At 37.0% G+C, this 22820-nt stretch overlaps 1 protein-coding gene across 5 annotated transcripts in view; it reads left to right on the forward strand.

Annotated features, from left to right (window-relative positions):
* Positions 1–22820, forward strand: part of foxp1b (forkhead box P1b) — a 208046-nt gene that overhangs the window by 45816 nt on the left and 139410 nt on the right. Inside the window, exon 4 of one of the 5 annotated variants that reach the window (XM_081381534.1) lies at positions 9789–9855. The exons of the other annotated variants lie outside the window; for them this stretch is intronic. The gene's annotated coding sequence lies outside the window, so the exon portion shown is untranslated. The remainder of the gene's footprint in view (positions 1–9788; positions 9856–22820) is intronic. 5 annotated transcript variants of the gene reach the window in all.

A 22820-nucleotide genomic window follows, 5' to 3' on the forward strand; every position in this document is an offset into this window, starting at 1 on the left:
GGTATTTTATTGAACTGATAAATCACATGTGTAGCTCTCTATCATATTTCATTTTAAAGCATTATTGTTAAGGGTGATTTCATTATGATTGTTGTAGCACTGTGCTGGAATTTATTTTCAAGTAATTACTGTGTCTATTAACTCTTTCCCCTCCATTGACGAAATTTTCTGGCTTTCCGTGTTTTCGATGTTAAATGGTAGGGGGCGCAATTACGCATCTTCTGAAAGAGTAAAGAATCTCCGGATCAAAACACAGGCAAAAAAAAGAGCAGCAGAAACAAGCGAATTTTTTTTTTTTTAAGATACTTTCCATCTAAATTGGTTATATTTCTTAAGCCTAGTAGTGAATGTTTTATGAGCAGTAGGTTAACCATATTCGTCCGCACAGACACACCGAAGCACAACCAAAACGATTTTATTCCGCAAAATGGTTTGGGGGCCAGAAGTTACATAGTGTACCTTTTTAAATGTTATCTTACAATTACCTTTTATTTTTTAACTGAGGCGGGAATGGTTTCTGTAAACTTACTTACAACTGATTTGTGTAATTTCCATGGCACTGTAGCGACACCAAATATAACTGCGAAAAATGATTGTTTCCAAACAAATTGGCGGAACACCCCTCATCTTCTATTGGTCAGTCTGGCAAGTGGTCCCGCCCCCAGACTCAAGCTATTGGTTGAACCATAAGTTATGTTTTCACTCAATATTCTTAAAATACTGTACAGCTGTTTAAAATCTTTGAAAAAATCCATCAACAGAAGGTGTACTTAACATATAAATAATGAAATAAAAATATTATCGATATTGTAGTATTGTATAGAGATATATTTACGTTAGGCTCAGACTGAAATGTCTGTCCATTTACTGATATAGTGGTAGAGTTGGTTCTCCCAAGGTTTTTTTTTTCCATTAGGTCACCTGATGGAGTTTTTCGGTTCCTTGCTACTGTTGCCTTTGGCTTGCTCATTCGGGGATATTTTATTTAATTAATCAATCAACAATACTATTGATCAGCATTACCAAACGTGGACGTTTTCCTCTAGAAACAAACATAGATGTATTATTTTAATTTACTACTGTGAAGCTGCTTTGATACAATCTGTATAGTGAAAAGCGCTATATAAATAAACTTTACTTGACTTGACTTGACTAGAGTTCAAGCTTAGACTGAGAGTAGCCGCCGGAATAAGATTGGGGGAGGCCTGATGGGGCCAAGAAGCAGGGCCGTGCACAGACATTTTAAGGGGCAGTGGCCTAAACCAAAAAAAGGGGCACTATTTTGTTTTTTTGGGGGGGTTGGCACACTACAAAGTTATTTTGCAGAAAATTTTGTTATTTGTATTAGATCTGATCAAGAGTACAATAATTTGATTAGACAAGCAGCTAATTCTAAGAAGGTGGATATGTTGTATACAGGGCTGGACTGGGAAAATAAATAAATAAATCGGCCCTGGCATTTTGGCCCAGACTGGCCCACTATATGATCATAAACACCACCCATCTTTGCACGCCCTTAAATATATGCAAACCAACTCCAATTCCTTAAAACCACTAATGCCATGTAATGAGTGAGTATATGAACGAGTGAGAGTTAACAGATGAAATAAGTACAAATTTGACATTTATTAATACAGTGATGATGCCTAAAACAAAATATAAGCTGCATTGGCATAGCAATACCAGTGTTTCTCACAGGATTTTTGGTAAAACCGTGGTGGGTGGACCTCGGGTCCTCTAGGGGTGTTCGGGGGCATGCTCCCCCATAAGAAAATTTTGTGCATTTTAATGTTAAATTCATCAATCTGGTGCACTTTGAGAGTTAAAAATTAAAAGCTCCAACCCATATTCAGTGTGCAAATTAAACAAAGAAACATTCAAACCTCTTTTAGTTACAGTGTCTATTTACATTAAACCTACTACATAATAATAGTTATAATATTAATCCAATGACAGTTATAGCCATATTTTGTAAAACAAATGCACTAAAACAATAAAGGAAACTTTCAAAATTAGTTTTGTACCAATTTCTATACTTGAAAGAGATAAGCACATGATCTTTTATTTTGACGCAAACTGCATCAAGCTTTTATTTTGGCGGAAAACATGGTTTACAAACGCCTCTCATTAAATTTCTAGTGAATTGCGGCAATCGTCAACTATGCATATGTGGAAATAATCTGCAACTGGGTTATGGGTTCCTACACTCAAGTGTTTTGAAAGTAGTTCTGCTTACCGCAGGCTTTACACTTTCTCATCTCTCTCCTGATCCTCCTCACTATCATCATCTGCCATAGGAGCTGATGAAGGTCAGGAAACATACACTACCGTTCAAAAGTTTGGGGTCAGTAAGATTTTTAATGTTTTTAAAAGAAGCATCTTCTGCTCACCAAGGCTGCATTTATTTGATTAAAAAATGCAAACAAAAACAGTTATATTCTGAAATATTATTCCAATTTAAATCAGCTGTTTTCTATCTGAATATACAGTAAAGTGTCATTTATTATTGTGATCAAAGCTGAATTTTCAGCATCATTACTCCAGTGTCACATAATCCTTCAGAAATCACTCTAATATGATGATTTGATGCTCAAGACACATTTATGATTATTATCAATGTTGAAAACAGTTATACAGTTATTTACATTTTTATTTCAGGATTCTTTGATGAATAGAAAGCTCAAAAGAACAGCATTTATCTGAAATCTAAAGCTTTTGTAACATTAAACACTACCGTTCAAAAGTTTGGGGTCAGTAAGAATTTTTATTTTATTTTTGGGGGAAAGAAATAAAATAAATCAATACTTTTATTCATCAAGGATGAGTTAAACTGATCAAAAGTTACATTAAAGACATTTATAATGTTAGAAAATATTCTATTTTAAATAAATGCTGTTCTTTTGAACTTTCTATTCATCAAAGAATTAAAAAAAAAATTGTACACACCTGTTTAACATTGATAATAATAATGAATGTTTCTTGAGCATCAAATCATCATATTAGAGTGATTCCTGAAGGATCATGTGACACTGAAGACAGGAGTAATGATGCTGAACATTCAGCTTTGATCACAGGAATAAATTACAATGTAAAATATATTAAAATAGAAAACAGTCATTTTAAATTGTCATAATATTTCACAATATAACTTTGTTTTTTATCAAATAAATGCAGCCTTGGTGAGCAGAAGATACTTCTTTTAAAAACATTAAAAAATCTTACTGACCCCAAACTTTTGAACGGTAGTGTATGTTTTGACACATTTTACAGTGTCTGCTTTAAGGGCCTGTTTCTATTTTTTCACGCTGTTTTTCTGCACATTCCTTGCGTTTCTTCTCCATCTCGCTGACTATTTTGACAGATACACACTGACACTGCTGCACGCTCGCTCACTCGTTTAAAGTTGTGATTGGGCCAGCCCAATGTCAATCAAGAAAAGAGCCAATGGGCCGCTGATCTACGTGTTTCATGAACTGGTCTGTCAGAAGAAAAAAAAATAAAAACCTAACGCTAACTTTTTCTGACCAATGCATTACACCGGCACAAACCCAGCACCGCCAATTAAGCAAAACAAAACAAAACGAATGGGCCGCCGATGTACAAATTTTATGGGCCATTAAAAAGAAAAAGAAAACAAAAAATTAATAAAAATAATGTATGAGTATGAGATCTATTGGCCTAAAAAGCACGTCGGCCCACCAGGAAAGTGCGCGGTATCCCCGATGGCCAGTCCAGCCCTGGTTGTACAAGTTGTTAGCACTAGTAGAAAGAGCCAGAAGACCAAGAGCAAAACATTACCGACATAAATACAAAAACAGACTAATTTCGCAGATTCAGCCACTGTCTTGCATAGCCTACCTGTTAATGAGCCAGCTTTCGTGAATTGTCCTATACTGTGAGTGACGCTGCGGAACGAGCGGGAAAACCTGGAGCGGATTAGTGGAATCAGCGGAATACTTTGAGCGGAGCGGTGGGGGTGGGGAAGAGGGGCACCTCAGTCGATGAGGGCAGAGGGGCAGTGGCTCCAGCCACCGGGCCACCCCCCTGTGCACGGCCCTGCCAAGAAGGGTCGTAATCTTAACAGATGCCACCTCACTTCACCATCGACACGGCTCCCACAAACCACAGTCCCAGTGTATTCAAATGTAGCACGTATTAAAAACACTCACGCTCACCTCTTATCAGATTACCATGCCTTACGATTGGCCTTCCATTGGCCTCTTTATTTAATAGAAGGTTCCTTTCTTCTTTGAGATGCCATAGAGTGTTATATCACTGCGCTTGAGCACTGTTATCTATGTTGAGGCCTGTTCTTGTAATGGGCTTTATTGATCTAAACAACATCAAGCTGGCCGTGATGTTATTAAGGTGAAGATAACTTCACTGTAACTTCCACTCAAACAATGTATTAGTGTTTTATTGGGTTTAAATAACTTTGGCTTTTAGACGCTAATGCAGCCGGTTAGTCACCCCGCTCTTTTATGGCTGCAGGATCTTAATAAAGCTTTCCTCTTTACATCCTGCTGTGTGTGAGTGTGTTTGTGTGTGTGAGAGAGGACAGGAGATGCCAAGTGCTTGCTGGGAAGTTTCTACGCCTTCAGTAAACAGCAGGAACTCTAAATAATCTGAGTAATTATATGTTGGCGGTATCCGTATTAAGCACCCCGTTATCAAACCTTATATCGCGCCGACCCGGACCTTTAAACTCGATTCACATTGCTGCTTTTTTTTCTTTTCTTCCTTTGTCAAATTAAAATATGTGGTAAGAATTATTTGTGGTTTTAGAGTCATTTATTAACTGCGTTTCGCAGTGAACTTTTTAAATGGATGTTCGGATGTGTGTTTTTTTTTTTTTTTTTTGGTCTTCCAAGGGCACACTGAATCCAATATTTATGAAATAACGATCCCATTCATCTACAGGCATATTTTCTGTATGAAATTTAATTTGCAGCTATTTAAAGCCATGCTTTTGGTAATGAATTATTTTGTCATCCTGCTTCTGATGAGATTCATCTTTAATAACTGTAACAATTATTTTATTAAAAAAGCCATGCATTATGGCTATCTCAGTGAGGTCTACAGCGAACGAGGATTCTCATTAGGAGGCTATTATTACCCCTGCTGGGCTTTCATTCACACTACCCAACTTAAATTACATTATGTGTCAACAATGTTTGCATTAAATTTAAGCAGTCATATTTACCAATTTTTCCCTCTCTCTCGCTCCCTACTACTGACACATTTAGATGTATTAAAAAGATAAAACACAGTTCTCGATCTGATAGGATGGCTTATTGAACGTTTACCTCAGTGCTGACTTTTAATAACACAATAATATTGAATTTGTATGCCAGTTGTTTTATATTAAAATGTTTTTGAAGGCTGTAGCCAGACATATTGTGGTCTTGAAGTTGCAAACTTCTCTGACACACAGGGAGAAGATGGAGGCATGCAAAGCAAAGCTTCTTTTGACATTGCAACCACATAGCAATGCAATAACAACTGCTCAGAACATCTTAGCAGCCATTTAAAGAGAGAGTTCATTTAATAACACTCGTGTCGTTCCAAATTTGCATGACTTTCTTTCTTCTGCAGAAGCTGTTTTCAAAACAACATGGGACCCATCTGACTTTTATTATTTGGACTAAAACACATTTCACAATATATTTAGTGATTCAGTGAAGAAAGAATACATGTTTGGAATGACACAATAAAACAACTTGGTGTAGGAATTCATTTGAAACTATTTCACTTTGAAATTAAATGTGAAATTGTGAGGCAAAAAGACTAGTATTTTCTTGTAAAACATGCTGTAATGCTTTGTTTTATTTACAACTTTGAAAAATAATTTTTTACAGAGTAAATGATGATAGAATTTTCTTTTTGGGGTGAACTTTCCATTTAACAGTGGACTGACAATCAGTCAAACACTTTTTTGTGTATTGTGGGAAGATTTGCATGGGTAATTGCATTCATTTTATTCAGAAAATTATAAATAAAATTCTATTTTGAAGAATATAGTTTTGTCTAGCAGGTGTATTTGGTAACAAATTGTGGTCTGGTAAGGCCTATGCGACGTGACGTTCTTTTTTGTGAAAACATCTGATGTTGTGCTAAAACGGGGCTTTTTGGTGGAAACTGATCTATAGGTGCATGACAAAAATCACAGCTGTGCACACAAAAAAAGCCGGACTATTTGCATATTAAAAGCACACCCAGCATTACTGTATGACAAATGTTGCAATTTTTGTTCTCCAGTCTCTCAAGGAAGTCGGAACGTTCCAATCGGAAACAAATAATGTGTAATACCTATTTTAATGCTTCCCCAATTTTTTTTTTTTTTTTTTTTTTTACCTGATTCCACTGCACATGGAACCATCTGCAAACATGGAAACCAAACATTGTAGGCTTCGTTCCGCATTTTACCACGGCACACTGTACACAAACAAAATGTTTATGGCTCACTAAGCTGAACCTATCCTGGCCCGAGACAGAAGCGAAATTACTGAATGTGAGGTAATCGGTTATTTCAGTTTGACCACTTCCTTAAACTCCTGCTATTACATAGTTATATGTGAGGATATGTTTCCAAAGAAAACCTCTGACTCTCCTGTAGGTCTAATGGCTTGGTTGATTGTGCAAATCAAATATTTAGCTGGACTTAAAAAGTAAAGTGGAGACTATGATTATCTATACCTGGAAATTGCAGTGTTGGGGAGAGGGCACAGTGATGTAGTTGCAGGACAGTTTGTCTTTAAAGTTAAAGTTTTTTGTCCTTTTGCAACATCTAGACTATGACCTGGGAATTTTGCTTCTGTTAATATAATGATGCATTGTATATATCACAGTGATAATTTAATGTTATGCAGGAAACAAAAAAAAAACAATGAATAAAATCACCATTTGAAGCTGTTTTTTAAGCATGAATAAATATCGAGATTATATATTGAATACCAGAAAAAGGCTTTTAGCTATATTGCCTGGTAAAGTAAAAAATTACTTTCTTTGTCTTTTTTTTTTTTTTTACATCATTGGAAATTTGTCTTGTTTTAAGCAGAAGCCATGAAAGAATAAAAAAAAACATCATGCGTGATGTTAACACAATGGTTGTAAACCTATATCGATACTCAAACACAGTTTGATCCTGTCCATCCTTTCAAGTGTCACATGGTCTTCATTATCGTCACTCCACGAGTTACGGTAATCTGCTAAATGTAGCCACCTCTCCCAGCATATTACTTGGATGTTTAACCCTTTTCTCCCTTCTTCAAGGACAAACAGTGTACGTGACGGGAGATCTCTGTGCGAAAATCCCCGAGCTCTCTTGAAGCAGCAGATCCCTTTTTCAACGCCAGCTGTTCTTCCAGATAAACTCTGCGGCGTGCTCGCAGATTCTCTTAATATGATTCCGCAGGGTCGGGCTCAGGAGAATAGACGCGAAACAAGCGTGCCAGGAGAAAGAGAGCGTTGAATTTTTCATCAGCAGGCCCTCGTAGTGCTGCAGCACTTTTTTAGTAGGCGGCCGGCTCATTCATGAGCAGATGTTCAGCGCAGGTCCAAGCTGCAGTTAGCATGAACTCTGCTGCCCTCTCAGCCGTTGGCTGCAAGGACGTTGGCAGCAACCCCGGCATCTGAGAATTCATTCCCGGCAAAAAGCGTTGAGCGCCGCTTCGACCAGACCCCTTTTTTTAGCCGCGTTGCCCAGCCCAGGAGCCGGCCAGAAATGGAGGAGGGCTTTTCTTTTGACAGGCCATCAGTCTTCGCTCTGACACTGATGAAAGACTCGCCCGGGTCAACTCAGGGGACCGGCCCCAAAAATTCCTGAAGACAATTTTGCTCAAGTTTATCATTAATTTTTTATGACGTCCTCTGTATGAAAATAAGCCACCTGGCACGAAAACCTAAACAGCCCCTTTTTGAAAACAAAAGCAGCCTTTTTTGCGTCATTTGCGTGAAGGTACCCTTGAAACGGGGGATTGGTATATCAGATTAATGCAGGTGGTTTAGGGGAACGCGTTGGTCAGGCTGGTCGCTACACTAAAGCCCAGCTGCTGCTGTGGTTAGCCAGGTGGTTCGGTTAGTGTGGTGACCTCAATACAACCCAAGAGACTTGAATAACAACCAATACAGATGAAGCCTTATCGTGTTTCATTTACATAACACTGTTATGTTGCCATACGTCCATGTAGCCTTTTCCCGTCTGAAAAGGCTCGAACGCCAAACCTGCATATGTTCCGCATGGAAAGTGTGAAATGTTTTTCTTCTTCTCCGTTGCGACGCATGTAAAGCTGTAATTGAAGGATGATGAGGTTTTTAGTCGTCTCTTTTTTTTTCTTCTCCCCCTTCAAGCACTTGTTTCTTCAGCACGTCTCCTACTTCACACTATCTAATTGGCCATTTTCAGGTTGGGTTTATGAGAGCAAAACTAATTAGTGTTTCTAAATTCAGAGAGCAAGAAAAAGGGAGGAAAAAAAAGGAAAACATGGTTGAATGGATTGTTCTGGTTTCCTCTCTGGTGTCAGGCTCATAACAATGAAATAAAGAGTCTAATCACTTTTAAACTGCTGTTTTTTTAGTTTTTTTTTAAACCAACACTGAATGTCACTTTCTCTCCTGGCATTTTGTTTGGCACGATCACAAGCCGGGAATAAAGCGAGTGCTTGCCCTCTTTACAAACTTTTTCCTTTGTAATTCGTGGGAAGGCAATGCAGGGGGAAAAAAACAATGCTCATGTTTTTAGGTGGGGTCGTTTCTTCTTTTGATTCGGAACGTCCTGGTGAAAGATGGGGGAGGGTGGAGAGTTTACAGTAGCGTTGACTTTTCGCCCGTTACCTTTATTCAGAGAGCTCCAGCTGCAGCTCGCCCTCAGGAAGGCCACAGCGGGCACGCACACGCACACACGCCGGCCCTGTTTGAGTTGGCACTCGCAACTTTTGCTGCCTCTGCAAGACAGACACCAGCGGCGTCCGCGCTGGCCAGGCGGGCCGCCGTTCTTCTAATCAGGATGTGCCTTTTCCACCTCTCTCAGGAAACACATTTCTGCCTCTCCCTCCCCTCGGCGCTAAAAAAGCGAGGGACGGACTTGAGGGAGAAAGTCGGTGAAAATGAGTGACAGGATTGGAGTCCGAAGGGGATTGGGCTAATCTGAGTTTAGTAGCACTCCCTCAACACCTCACCCTCCCAGTCTCCACTGGGCCTTCATTTATATTGAATAAAAAAAAGTTTATAGGTCAGTTTAACAAAGTGCCGTAAAACTCGCACTATTTTTATTTTTCTACCTTGCTGCCGGAGGGATTTGCGTTTTGAGGGCCAGTAATTAAGAAGCTGTGAATCCAGGGTTAGGGAGGAAGAGTGTTTAAATGCAATTAGAGCACCCGCTCGAATCAATTTGAACCCAATTACAGTTTTCGTAAATGTGCTATTATTTGTTTAATCAAGGAAATTTTGCCCTCTTAAGATGCTAAAAATGTATCGCGATATTATTTAAACACGTAGCGAAAATAAACTCGACGGAAGCGGTTAATGAACAATTTCAAAGTGACCTCTCTCCGTGTGCCCTCCCTCGTTACCTTGTTCTTCTCCGAAAAGAAAACTCCATTTGATTTGTCTGGAGATAAAGCTATCACAATATCGCTGGATAATTAGCACAAAATCCACATCAGTTTTTTTTTTTTTTTGGGGAACTGGATGTGGAGCACCAGTCTCTGATGATTCAAAGTTTCAGTAGATTTCCTCATTTCTCACTGATGTTTTTCCTGTATGTCCTTCTCTCGTCTTTGTCTGCTCAGTCTTTCTACCTGCTGTCTGTTCTGCAGGCAGGAGCGTGCAGTGGTCCAGCCCTGTGGATGCTGAACGGTATGTCTTACGGTTTTAACTGTGTCAAAACACATTTGGACACTCTAGCCACACTTCTGAATTGATTTCATTGCAATAGATAACTAAATATTAAACCAAGTGGCATTTGGAAGCAAAAGATGCGCTACTCAAAACCACACTTTTTATGAGATATTCTTGTAATTACTTTAAACCAATTGATCCCAAAGTCATTTTTGTGACTAAAAAAAAATTTTAGTCAAGTCCCCCCCCCCCCAACACCCCTTCAATTACTATATGAACAGCAATTCTGCTGTATGTAATTTAAACAATCCAACAAAATTTTTTTATGTAATGTTATAATTTATTTTAATTAAAATAAATACCTTTTGTTTTAATATTTAATTCCTACATAATGCATTTAATTCCTACATAATGCAATTAATTCCTACATAATGCAATTTATTTAAAAGAAATGCCACTTGCCAAATGCCAATATTTAATTCCCATCAAATGCTTTTATGTATTTCTTTAGAATAAATACCACTTGATTTAATATTTAATTCTTTATTATTATTATTATTTAATATTTTATTTATTTATTTATTTATTTAAAAATTAGCTTTTTATATTTAATTCCTGTCTAATGCATTCATGCATGTATTTCTTTATAAATAAATAAATAAATAAAATAAATGCCACTTTTATTTATTTAAGTGTTTGGTAATGCATACCAAATAATATAAATCAAATATGTAATATATTTCTTTATATATATATATATATATATATATATATATATATATATATATATATATATAGAGTATTACAAACTTGAAAAGTATTAATTTAAGGTACATTTAGAACAGATAAAAAATGTGCGATTAATCGCGAGTTAACTCATGACAATCATGCGATTAATCGATTAAAAATTTTAATCGATTGACAGCCCTAATATATATATATATATATATATATATATATATATATATATATATATATATATATATATATATATATATATATATATATATATATATATATATATATAAAATTTCTTTATATACCAACTGTATAAATGAATTCATATTTATTTAAATGCCACTTGGTTTAAAATTTAATTCTTACCTAATGCAATGACATTCATATGATGTAAGTGTCACTTAGTTGTCTAGGCAAAACACATCTGTTGGAAAGTGCTCACAGTTTAGATGTATTTCGGCATGCTGTCAGCATGTATGCAAGGTCAGTTCTAGTTGAATTGTCTGAATTCTAGTCTGAATTAGATTGTACACAGTTAAATATAGTGTACCACCACAGTTGTTTTTGATCCATGTCTCTCACGGCCTTCACTTCCTGTGTGATGTGTAAACAAAACAAACAAACCATGACACTGCCCACGTCACAGTGCCAGTCTATGTTCAAACCCTGTTGTTTACAGTAAATGTTCATATGTTCATGACCTTCAGTCACAAAAAGCATCCGTTTGCGGCACATGGCATGCCGTATTAGTGCTTATTAGCATATTGTCTGTGAAACAAGTGCTCAACAAACATTAACCCACATATGCATCTAAATGTTTCAATTCTGTCATCAATGTTTGATGCGAAATATATGTTTTAGTCAGTCTTTTGTGATGCATTGTGAGTTTAATGGAGCTTCTGCAAAGTAGCTTGGCCAGACAACGTTTTAGAAAAGTGCTTCTAACAGTTTTACCCGCTAGTAAAACTGTGTACCTTACTGATTGATAGTAAATGGAAAACATGAATGTAAATTGTGTCATTTGATAATGTAAATGGAGAGCCGAGCTATTTTCCCCCACCCCCATAAAGAAATCAGCCCTATTTACATAGTCAGTTGTGCTTATGAGACTTATGGAAATCAATCTCTTGTCTTTTTCCAACTACACAATTTCACGTTAGTTCAGAGAATACCCATTTGAAAGTCAATATGGTGACATTGGCTCGGCTCCATGTTGGTAACATGAATTAAACATAACAAACAAAACAACATGCTCTTCCAACAAACTTTTAGATGAGTTGTAATGCATTAATCCCTCACATTGCATGCGAATGAACTCAAAATGTATGATTATTTCCTCTTGAATATTGATTTTTTTGATGGCGTTTAACGGAAATTTAGCTCTGATGAAAGTCCAAACTTTTGGCGATCTGAGTTAAAAAGCACTCCAAATATGTTTAAGTGCAGGTTATTATTATTTAGTTATTCAGATTTATGACCATAACAGAAAGCGAAAGCAGGTGGATTCGAGCTTGTCCATTAAAGTGTACTTTGCAGGGTCCAGTTTTAAAGTGGCCAGCAAGGCAGCTGTGACGAGAGTAATTGAAGAGGGTCTTGGTTTAAACGTCTTGCACATGGTTTTCCACTTTCTTTAAAAGCACTTTTAGGACTCATAATTGTTGCAGATGGGTTATGACTAATGAGGGGACTACATTTATGACTCAACATGAGGACATGAAAGCTGTTCTTGCTGTTGAATTTAACCTTTTTAATATTGACTAATTATTTAGGTTAGGAAAGATCTTAAGGCACAACGCGGTACTTTAATACATTCCATTAGTTACATTAGTCGACACCTTTCAGAGCTTTTCTACCTCTTTTTTTGTAATATCTTTGACTGTAGCCTCACATGCTTGTGCAGAATATGACATTTAATAATTGAACTGTACAGGTTGGTTGACTGTTTAATAAGACCTTTGAGCAGTGATCACACCTTGGCTGAATGTGGCCCAAATCTTTTTATTTTTCTTGAGTAGTGACATGTGAACAGAAAATATTGAACAATTATCTGCTTTTTTTGAAGGCGTGAAAAGTCTGTTCAGAATCGTGCCATTTGCAGTGTCTGTTCCCTGACTAGTGTTTGATATAAACAGCGTTTTCATTTTTTTTTTTTTTTTGCAATTTTGAGGCTTTAATCCATGTCTGTTAGCTTTGAGGTCATCTATATGCAACTATCTGTATGCTTTTAAAAAGTCTATTGGCTATTTTAAAAAAGGACCCCTTCGTTATGTTCCGCCCCAACTTCCTGTGTAAATAGGAAATACCTCAGCACAGGAAAGAAAACTGTGCTTGTCAAGCCATTTCTTTAAAAGATCATGCAAACAACCATACAAAAAAGAAACTGAGCAGAAAATTGGACTTGCACACTGTGGTTTGTGCTGCGAACTTTGGTTTCACATATACAGAGTATTCTTCTTTTTTTCCGTTTTTGTTATTTATGCTGGTTCAAAAGTTTGGGGTCGGTAAGTTTTTTTTTTTTTTTTTTTTTTTTTTTTTTTAAAGACTCTTGTGCTCTCCCATGGCTGCAATTATTTGATAAAAATACAGTAATATTGTGAAATATTATCACAATTTAAAATAACTGTTTTCTATTTTAATATAATTTAAAGTGTAATTTTTTCATGTGATGGCAAAGCTGAATTTTCAGCATCAATCCGCCAGTCTTCAGTGTCACATGATCCTTCAGAAATCATTCTAATATGTTGATTTGGAGGCTCAAGAAACATTTCTTATTATTAGAATGTTGCTTTACATTTTTGTTGAAACCATGATGCATTATTTTTATAGAAATAAAAATTTAAATAGAATAGAAACTTCTAAAGAATTTTATTTGAAATCTTTTTTGTAACATGATAAATCTCTTTACTGGCACTTTTAAATAAATAGTTATTCTTAATGTGTCCTTGCTGTTGCTTAAAAAAAAAAAAAATACGGATCCCACACTTTTAAAAGGTTATATCTATGTTTATGTTCGCTTTAATCACTTCAGGTGAAATAACGTTTTTATATTTCCTCCATAAATCATTTTTTGGTAAATTTTTTCAACATCTTGCATTTAATTAACACTAACTAATTTAATTTAGTCACTGTCACATTGTCTCGTTTTTAGTAGTTTTGAGATTAAAACTCCAGATGCAGTCTTTTTTTTTTTTTTTTTTTTTTTCTTCTACACGCACACATTGGCAATGTCATTTTGTCCAGAATGGTGACATAAGGGTCAATCCCATCTGTCCTCCCCCTCTCTCCCTCTGCTCGGTGGTGTTATACGCCCCTGCTTCACGCAGCTCTGCCAAAGCGACTCACCCCAGCCTGTTTGTGCCCTGTCTCTGTTTGTAAATACACAGACGGAGGATGCGGGTGCCGCTCGGGGTCATGACTGCCTCGCGGACGCTCGAAACCCAATGTGACAAGCAACAGATGAGTCACAGCACCCCGAATCTAAAGAAGCAGATAGTTTCTCTCTCTCTGTCTCGCGCTCTCTCTCCCCTTGGGTCACGTAAAGATTAGTGACACCTTCGCTGGCATCATATAGGCCTCTGCCAAATCCTGCCATATAATCCCGCCTCAGTGCCATTGCCCTCCCCCTTCCCTTTTCTGTGTATCTTTCTTTCTTTTCTCGCCCAGTCATAATCAGAGCTTTGTTCTCGTTTAAAGCTATGTTTTCTCCATGCCAATTAAACATGAGGCATTGGATAATTTTATATAAATGGGTGATTGTTTCAGTTTGTTGTTGTTTTTTTATGTCAAAATATATGCATGTATGTGTGTGTGTAAAAAAAAAAAAAAAAAAAAAAAAATTTATATATATATATATATATATATATATATATATATATATATATATATATATATATATATATATATATATATATAAGAATGGATATATGTATATGTGTGTTTAAGCACACTAATTATATCATTAGTAAAAAAAAGATATATATATCCAAATTATTAAAATAAAAAGAAACTTAACAATACACTCTATTAATATATCAAATTTAAAGGACCGTATCTTTTCCTAAAAAAAATATACGTTCATCATCTTCACTATTCTGACATTTTTGCAAGATATTCAGTCATATTTTTTCTTTAGAGACAGATAGACAGCACCGAGTCAGTATCTCCCTCTCAAACTCAAAAGATCAAAGCATCTCTCATCTTGTCCTTCTCAAAATCTGAAAATCCAGCTCGCCTTTTTTTTTTTTTTTTGCCAGCCGCACAAAGTAACAAACGCTAGCCGGCACTCTTGGGCCCAGGATTACGATCCTTCCGGAATAATCTGTCCATCTTTTTAAGCAAATAGCTTGGCCTTCCATAACCAAGGAGAACAACGGGCGTGCATCTTTCTTGTTGACCTGATGAAGGTGTTTAAATGCTAAGCTGGATGGGATGATGGGCCCTGAATCTATTTGCCAACTTCAGCTGCTAATTTGACCTTGAGGTATTGACCCACATTGGAGTTTTTTCAGACGCTCTTGTAAGCAACCTGTGTTAAATTCATGTGTGTCTCTAGGCTGGTTTTCGACAATAATCACCCAGAGCTTGCAGTTATGTTATATGTAAATTTACTATTATCAACGCATCCAATTTGGTTAAATGGCGTAGTGTGGGTGGCTGTTTTGATCCTTGTACCTACAACACTTACTTCATACTTTGGGCACTTGTTGTGTTAGTTTGGTGACCTTAGTGTTTCTAAAAAATGATGTCACAGTAATAGGAATTGTGACTGTTTGGCATGTATCTGATTGATCTTTGTCAGGCAGGAAAGAAATGACAAACCGCTATCATGTAGTGTGTGTACCTGCTTCATACTCGTATGGAAATTGCTGCCATATATCTAGATCTAAAGTGAAGCATTTAAATATTCAAATATGGATCCAAAACAATTTGCAGGCATTACTTTGCATAGAGTGTTATTTGTTGGTGTAGATTGTGTTGGAACAAAGAACGAAGGCTGGCCGATGGGAAGCAGAAACGGATACGGCCATTTCTCAGAATAGCGGGAGATAAAGGTGTTGAAGTGTTGAGGCTACATATGAATACTGGTAAGTTCTTTAATGGAAACTAGTTAAAGTATTGGCTTGTGTTTTACAGCAATGGACAGTGGTTATAAGTGCATTTTTGTATACTTTTTTTTTTCTCATTTCAAAATATATATTTTTTTAAACTTTGGAGTTTTGATTCAGTTGCATTTGGAATTTAATGGAGCAAAAAAGAAGGTTTTCATAATTTACTGACCCACATGTAGTTCCAAACCTGTATGATTTGCTTTCTTCCTTAGAAAAAGGGATATTTTGAAGACTGTTTTCCATGCTCTTTTCCATGTAACCACAGTGGAGTGTTTAAGGGTGAAAAAATATGGAAAAGCACCATAAAATGTCAGCATTTCAATAGTTTTTCACTGAAAATCTTGACATCCTGTGTAGCATTCCTTGATGCTTTCATCAGAGAGGTAGCAATATTCAATTCTTGAATGATTCATTTGAATATTTTAAGTTAATCTAGGCTATTAATGATTCATTCACAAAGCAAAATTATTTGTTCTGGCATTCATTTCAATGACTCAATTCAGTTCCAGTGGTTAACAAGGTATACATTTTCTTAAAAGTTTCTCACACAAAGAATATATCATATTAGCCATACTGTATGGATAACCTTTGTGATGCTTATGGTGATTTTGTGTTCTTTTTCAAAGCTTGAAAGTCCTTTATTGTAATTGCATGGTCTTCAGTCTTCAGCATTTCTCCTGTTGTGTTCCACAGAAGAAAGTGCATCATACAGGTTTGGAACGACATGAGGGTGAGTAAAGGATGACAGAATGATCATTTTTGAGTGAATAAACCTGCTTGAGAGTTGTGTCCACGTTGCTGCGGCGCTGAAAATGGCCCTTAAAACATCATCATTTCTCTCCACATTTCAACACAAAAGACTCTATTGTGGCCATGCTGTGCTGATGTTTATTTAAAGTCTCCTCTCTCACACAGTAACGTACGTTTCACCCAAAGAAAACACACCACCCCCCTCTTCACAGTGTATGTGAGAGTGTGTGTCCGTGAGTGGGAGGGAAAGAGAGGGGGATAAAGGAGAGAAAGAGTGGAATAAATTAAGAAACATCAAGTGGTAATTTAGTAGGAGAGATAGAGACAAGACAGAATGTGCTGGGGATGGGACGGATAGACAGGAGAAATAAAGGGGGTTAAGAGATGGAGGAAGACTGGAAAAAAATAGGCTGGCTGAATGTTTGACAGGGTTAAACACAGTGAAAGATTACCAGAGAAATCTAAGACATCTGTAGCGAGTATCAGCGAGAGTTTTAATTAGGAGGAATCAGCGGTTTTTAATTCTTTTCTAGGTGCTTGGCAATAACGTAGAGATGAGTAATTGAAGGGAAAGAGCTGCCTCAGAACACTGTTTAAAGCTAATGTCATAGTCCAGCCACTTGATGTAGTCATTTATGTTATCAACTTCAATTTCAATGAAATAATTGTAGTCATGCTATGTTGCAGAAGGAATTTCTTATAGGAAAACAATCTATAATATTTTTTTTAATTGATGCAATGGAACAATATGTTAAAATGTTAATAAATATGAAAAGTAGGTGTTTTGGGTGGTTGCTAGGGCATTTTAGGCTTTTAAAATAAATCAATTTTATTGTCTACAAGGGTAAAATTGTAAGTCTGATCATTTTGTAATGTAATAGACGCATGATTTGAGGTACAATTCATGCTCATATCAGTCAGCACTAGTTACATATTGAAGCTCATTATAGAGGTTTAGAACATCCCCTAACCCACAAGATGAGCAATAATCATAGTGATTTAGCCTGCTATGGACTGTGGAAGGAGATGAATCTACCCTAAGTTTTACTTGAATGGTGTGAATCTGTAAGTGTCCAGAGGGGAGGGGTTTGGCATTCAAATTAGGTTCTAAATTATTCACGTAATGCATGATATTCCCCAGTAGAGGTGCAGCACGTCACAGTGAGTCAACTAATAGCATTTGATTGTGCTGGTCTTGTGACCTTAGTGTAAATGAACCAGTTTTACAATCATATCCGTAACGTTGACAGTCTGATTTATGCTTTAAGCATACTTTCGTTGTTTTGTTAACCATATAAACCAATAAAGAGGGAAGGATCTCGATTGCTCTTTTAAAGCTGCTTTAAAAATCTCCCATCAGCTCCACTGATCATTCCTTTTGTTGAATAATTGATTTTTACTTGCTTTTTGAGTAATTAATATCTGATCAAATTAATATTAACACTGCCTGAAATATTTATGATGAATGATAAAACTATGAACTATCTGCAAGATGATAAATGGCAAGAAAATTCCAAATTAAGATAGAGCCATTTCATTTTCATCTCGAGTTTAAGAAATAAATGAGAATCATTTTTTCAGCTTCATGCAAATTAGACTAATTCGGCTCTATGTTGGACAGCTAAAGACCTAAATGAAGTTTGTACTGAGGGGGAGATGACGTTTGATGTTTTTTTTTTTTTTCATTTGGAAGCTTGATTTATACATGATTGCAACCAAGAGAGTTAACTGAATTTGTTTAACCCTTAAACACATTTTCCCATTCATCCAAAAACAGTATAGGGTTGCTAACGATCCAAGGTGTGTAAAGCCTGTTTTATACTTCTGCGTCGAACTGCCGCCGTAGCTACGTCGTAGGCTGTGTGTAGCGCGCGTACCCTACGGCGTACCCTGACGTGCACCTCTCCAAAAATGTAACAACGCGTCAATTCTACGCGGACACAAGCGCGGTGATTGGTCTGCCAGAACCCCTCCCTCGGGGTTTCACATGCTCCCTAGGTGCGCGTCAACGCGGACAACGACACAGAAGTATAAATTAAAACCAACACGTTGCGTACGGCGTATAGGCTCCGGCGTAGGTCCGACGCAGAAGTATAATGAGGCCTTAAGAGTGCAAGTATATATTTTTTTCTGCACAACAATAATTTAATCTTTGATGACTGAATAAGTGCAATTCCCCTTGTCTGATACACACACTCATAGTTACCGCAGGCAGAAAACAAACAAATAGGAAGTATCATCAGCAAAACTTGAAATGTCTCAGCGATTTACTGCAGAGCAAGTACTGAACAAAATCAAATATTAGTGTCACTGTCACTTGATGGTTGATCTGCTAAAAAAGCTGTCAGCGATCAAAATCGAATATGATCCAGATGCTGAATGTACTGGGAAATGAGCTGTGATGAGGACAGTTATGATGGTATAAACATCTGCTCAAACTGAACCCTCCAAAATATGCTTTATTTTATTCTTCTGTAATTGTTACTCTAATATCAGGAGAGTTTTGTATTACTCCATCCGTGATCCTTCCGTGTTAGATATAGATCCGGGTCGCTAAAGACCCGGATATGTAATAATGATTTGCGAAACATTCATGCATTTAAGGGTTAAATACCAAGGTTAGATGACATCATATCACCCTTATGATACATAGTGGGTACATGGAGATGAACAAAACCAATGATGTCCTGTGGAGGCGTATTCAAAGCAAGAAGTCAACCTAAAGCAGTTTTTTTTTTTAGATCTAGTTGTTTGTAGGCAATGTGTGATTATAGGATGTTGCCATTTGAAAGTTTTGCCTTTATGGTGCACACATCGTAATTAAACATATTAAATGTGAACAAAGATTTTAATATCAAAATTCAGTGGAGTTATGAGTTATTGTACAATGTAAATGTACAAAACATCCTGTTTCTTTGACTGTTTGGATGGAATTTATTTATTCATGGTGCGGGAGCTCTCATTGTGGATTTTTTTGCATAACAATGCCTTGTCAGAATTAAATATTCATAGTTATCTGAAAACAATCCATGGTTTGGACTGAAATGATAGTTGCTACAATAAATATAGTCACTTGTAATGATAGTTCTGAATTTTAATGCCGGTTTATGAACATAATAAAGGCGACATGAAAGACTTGCCATTCAATATCAGATAGCCAAGGAGAAGCAAATGATTTCAAATATTAGATATTTAAATTATTTTCAAATGAACAGAGAAGTGAGCAGAGAGAAGGGCGAGGAGTTTCCCCCGGTGGTCCTTCGGGGGCTTTGTTTCTGTGGCGTGGCTCATTAGCGAAGCGAGCTCATAGAACCGGCACACACACACCGAGCAGAGGCCCTGAGCGTGCCGTCGACATGCGCACGCTTTCTCTTTGCGGGAATGCTGACCGAGAAGCTGTCCTGATTAAAATGACAATAGTCTAATTAACTCGACCTCTGTGTCAGTGCACAAAACAGTGTGAAAAAAAGGAAATTGGCAGGCCAAGCGACTATTTCTTTGTCTCCGTCCAGAAGTGAGAGATTTTCTCTTCCTGTCGCCGCGTGGTGCGCCAGACCATTTCAGAGTTGTGTTAATGGCAATTATTTTCATAAGCTAATTAAATCCAGGGCCTGCTCTGTGTTTCTGGTTGCGAACCCTTGAGAGACTTAACTTAGGGCTAGCGCTACAAGCACCTTTAAGTAGCAGTCTGTTAGTAATTGAGAAAAATGATACACTTATAAAATGTTTGCATTTTATCTGATTCTAATCTGGAATTTGGGAAATTGCTCATTTTTAGGCAGAGCCAGGGCGACTTAGCGGGCTAACCTCCCTCACCCCGTTTTTCCTCCACCCCTTTCCAAAGTCAGCGAGAGAGAGATAAAGAGGAACAGAGATGCCAGACGAACGGAAAGGAAACCATTTCGCTGACAAGTAGAAGAACACTAAGCCAGATAACGGCGGATCTTTAAAGCTCTCAAACAGACACCATTCTGAAAGTTGTATTTTCCTCTTGCCCCCGCAATCTGTTGCCATTATTCGATTGGTTAATCTCATCTGAGGGCGGAGAAGAAAAAACAAGTGGAAAAAAAAGAGAGAGAAGAAGAAAAGAACCGCTTAGATGAGTGGAGTGGAAAGTGCTTTCAGTTCTATTATCCTTCTTTTGGTGATTGCGGCCCATAGGGAGATAATTACGCTTTAGTCTTGAGTTAATGAAATGAAAACTTTCTTTCTTTTCTCTCGGCTGAAAAGGAACGGTTGATCTTTTGTGCCACTATCTGAAGGCATCTCCCACCCTTGACAGGGGCACATTGAGGATGCGTTTTGTTTTAGGCTGAAAAAGCCCCCCCTCTCCCCGTACGCACACACTTGGGCTGTCAGTTGAGCAGCGATATGACACATCCTTCAGCATATTGAGTTGCCCGTTCCTCTCGCTTCAGATGCTCTTCCCTGTAGCTCTGCTGCTAATAAAATACACCAAAAAAACAAAACAAAACAGAGAAATACTCTCCATATAACACACAGCCTTTGCTCAATAGCTCAAAGCAAAAGCAACTTTTTGATGCAATACAATTATGCAATTTCGATTCAACAAAATAACTCATCTCATTAGCAAATTCGTATTATTATCATTTTTTTATTAAATGAAAAACCGAAGATTGTAGGAGAAATTGAAACTACATAAAATGTAATCAGGCTTAAATCATTTGTTTTTTTATAAAAAAAAGTTATCATTTATCATCAAATTTACAAAATTAAAAACTGAAGCTTGTTGGAAAAACTGGAATGATAACAATAGTAGCTGATGTCGTTGTTGTTTGCTCTTAATACTTTTAGCTTGAAGTCATCATCTAATCGTCATATTTGTGGGACAGTTTTGTTTGTTGGTGTCGGCGTTTATTGAAGTTTATGTGGAAAATGCAGGTTTGAATCTCAATCATGTCCCAATTGCATTCTTGCCCTCTCTCTGCTGTTTTCTGTGAAGCAAAAATTGCAAAAATAAATAAATAAATAAATTCTAGCAATATTAATTGAATCATTAAATATAAAAAGATGAATATATGTCATAGAGCTTTTAACTAGACATTTCTAGCTTCAAATCATCTTGTGTTTGTGGTGAAAGTTTGTGTTTGTGCACCGTCCCCGTCCACATCTGGTTTGGGACTTTAGGACCGGAGTAGTCTGACCCCTCCTCCTCCTCCTCCTCCTCCTCCTCCTCTCTCACATTTCATCATCTGTTCTGCAGCTCTCCACTTCTCACTCACTCGTTCTTTGGCCTCGCTGGATCCATCTGCTGTTATTATTTGCCTCTGATAATTGGCTTGAACAATGGAATGCCTGTGTGTCCCCCTCGCCTTTGAAACAAGACACCCTGTTTATTTTCTGGAGGTCCTTTCTGTGCTCTCTCTGTTTTTTCCCCTTCCTCACTCACCTCATCCGTCAATCCGTTCCCTTCCCCTTTCCATTTTCTCTCCCCATCTTTCTCTATCTCTCCTCCTAAGGTTTTTGCTCTCTGCTCTTTTTTTTTTTTAAGCGAGTTGTTAAAGTCACACATGTAAGTGCGTTTATGAATGAGTGTCAGGCTCGGGATTCTTTGCAGGAATGAGTCGTGATTGCTCAGCTTACCATCGATCATGTGATGTTACATTTCTCAACAGCCACTTTAAAGTCGAGAGAGGCGGAGAACTGCAAGAAGTAAAGCACAGCATTACTGAACTGCACTGTCCTTTTCACCTCCACCTTTGTCAAAAGTTGTTTTCATTCAAATTTGTAAGGTTTTAAGTTTGCAAGAAATTTGGAAACATCCGATGCAGAAAGAAGGTTCTACAGTATATAGAATCTTAAAGGGTTCTGTCAGTTGCTTCATATATAGAACTTTTAGGGGTTCCCATAATGGCATTATTATGGATTAGTTAAAAAAAACTTTTTTTTTTCTTTTTTTTTATGCGTTGAACAGCTTATAACATACTTTATCAGTACAAATAATTGAAATAACCTTTCAAATAAATGAAAGGATTGTGCAATTATTTAAGACATTTTCTCCTTATATAGAACCTTTTTGCCATAACGCGTCCTTTAAAATTGAGTAAAGAACCCTGGGGATTGGAGAAATTGGAACTATAAGATGTAATCAATTTGTTTTTAAGAATTTTCTAAATTCAGAACTGAAGCTTGCTGGAAAAAATTGATTCTAAATCTAAAGAACTTTTTGTTGGAGAACTAGAATGAACTATGATAAGGTATAGTTAATAAATGTTTCCAAATGAAGTAAAAATAATGCACTTACTCCTTTGGGAATCATCAAACCAAACAATTCGTTTATCTCCACTGTAGTCCATTTAGCCTCAGCTGTAGTTTGATTAAAAGTAGTCCAGGGCCAGGACAGGACAGGTATGCGTTTCCCAGCAG

The sequence above is a fragment of the Scardinius erythrophthalmus genome, assembly GCF_964197995.2.
Source record: "Scardinius erythrophthalmus genome assembly, chromosome: 12".
In the NCBI taxonomy this organism is placed as follows: domain Eukaryota; kingdom Metazoa; phylum Chordata; class Actinopteri; order Cypriniformes; family Leuciscidae; genus Scardinius; species Scardinius erythrophthalmus.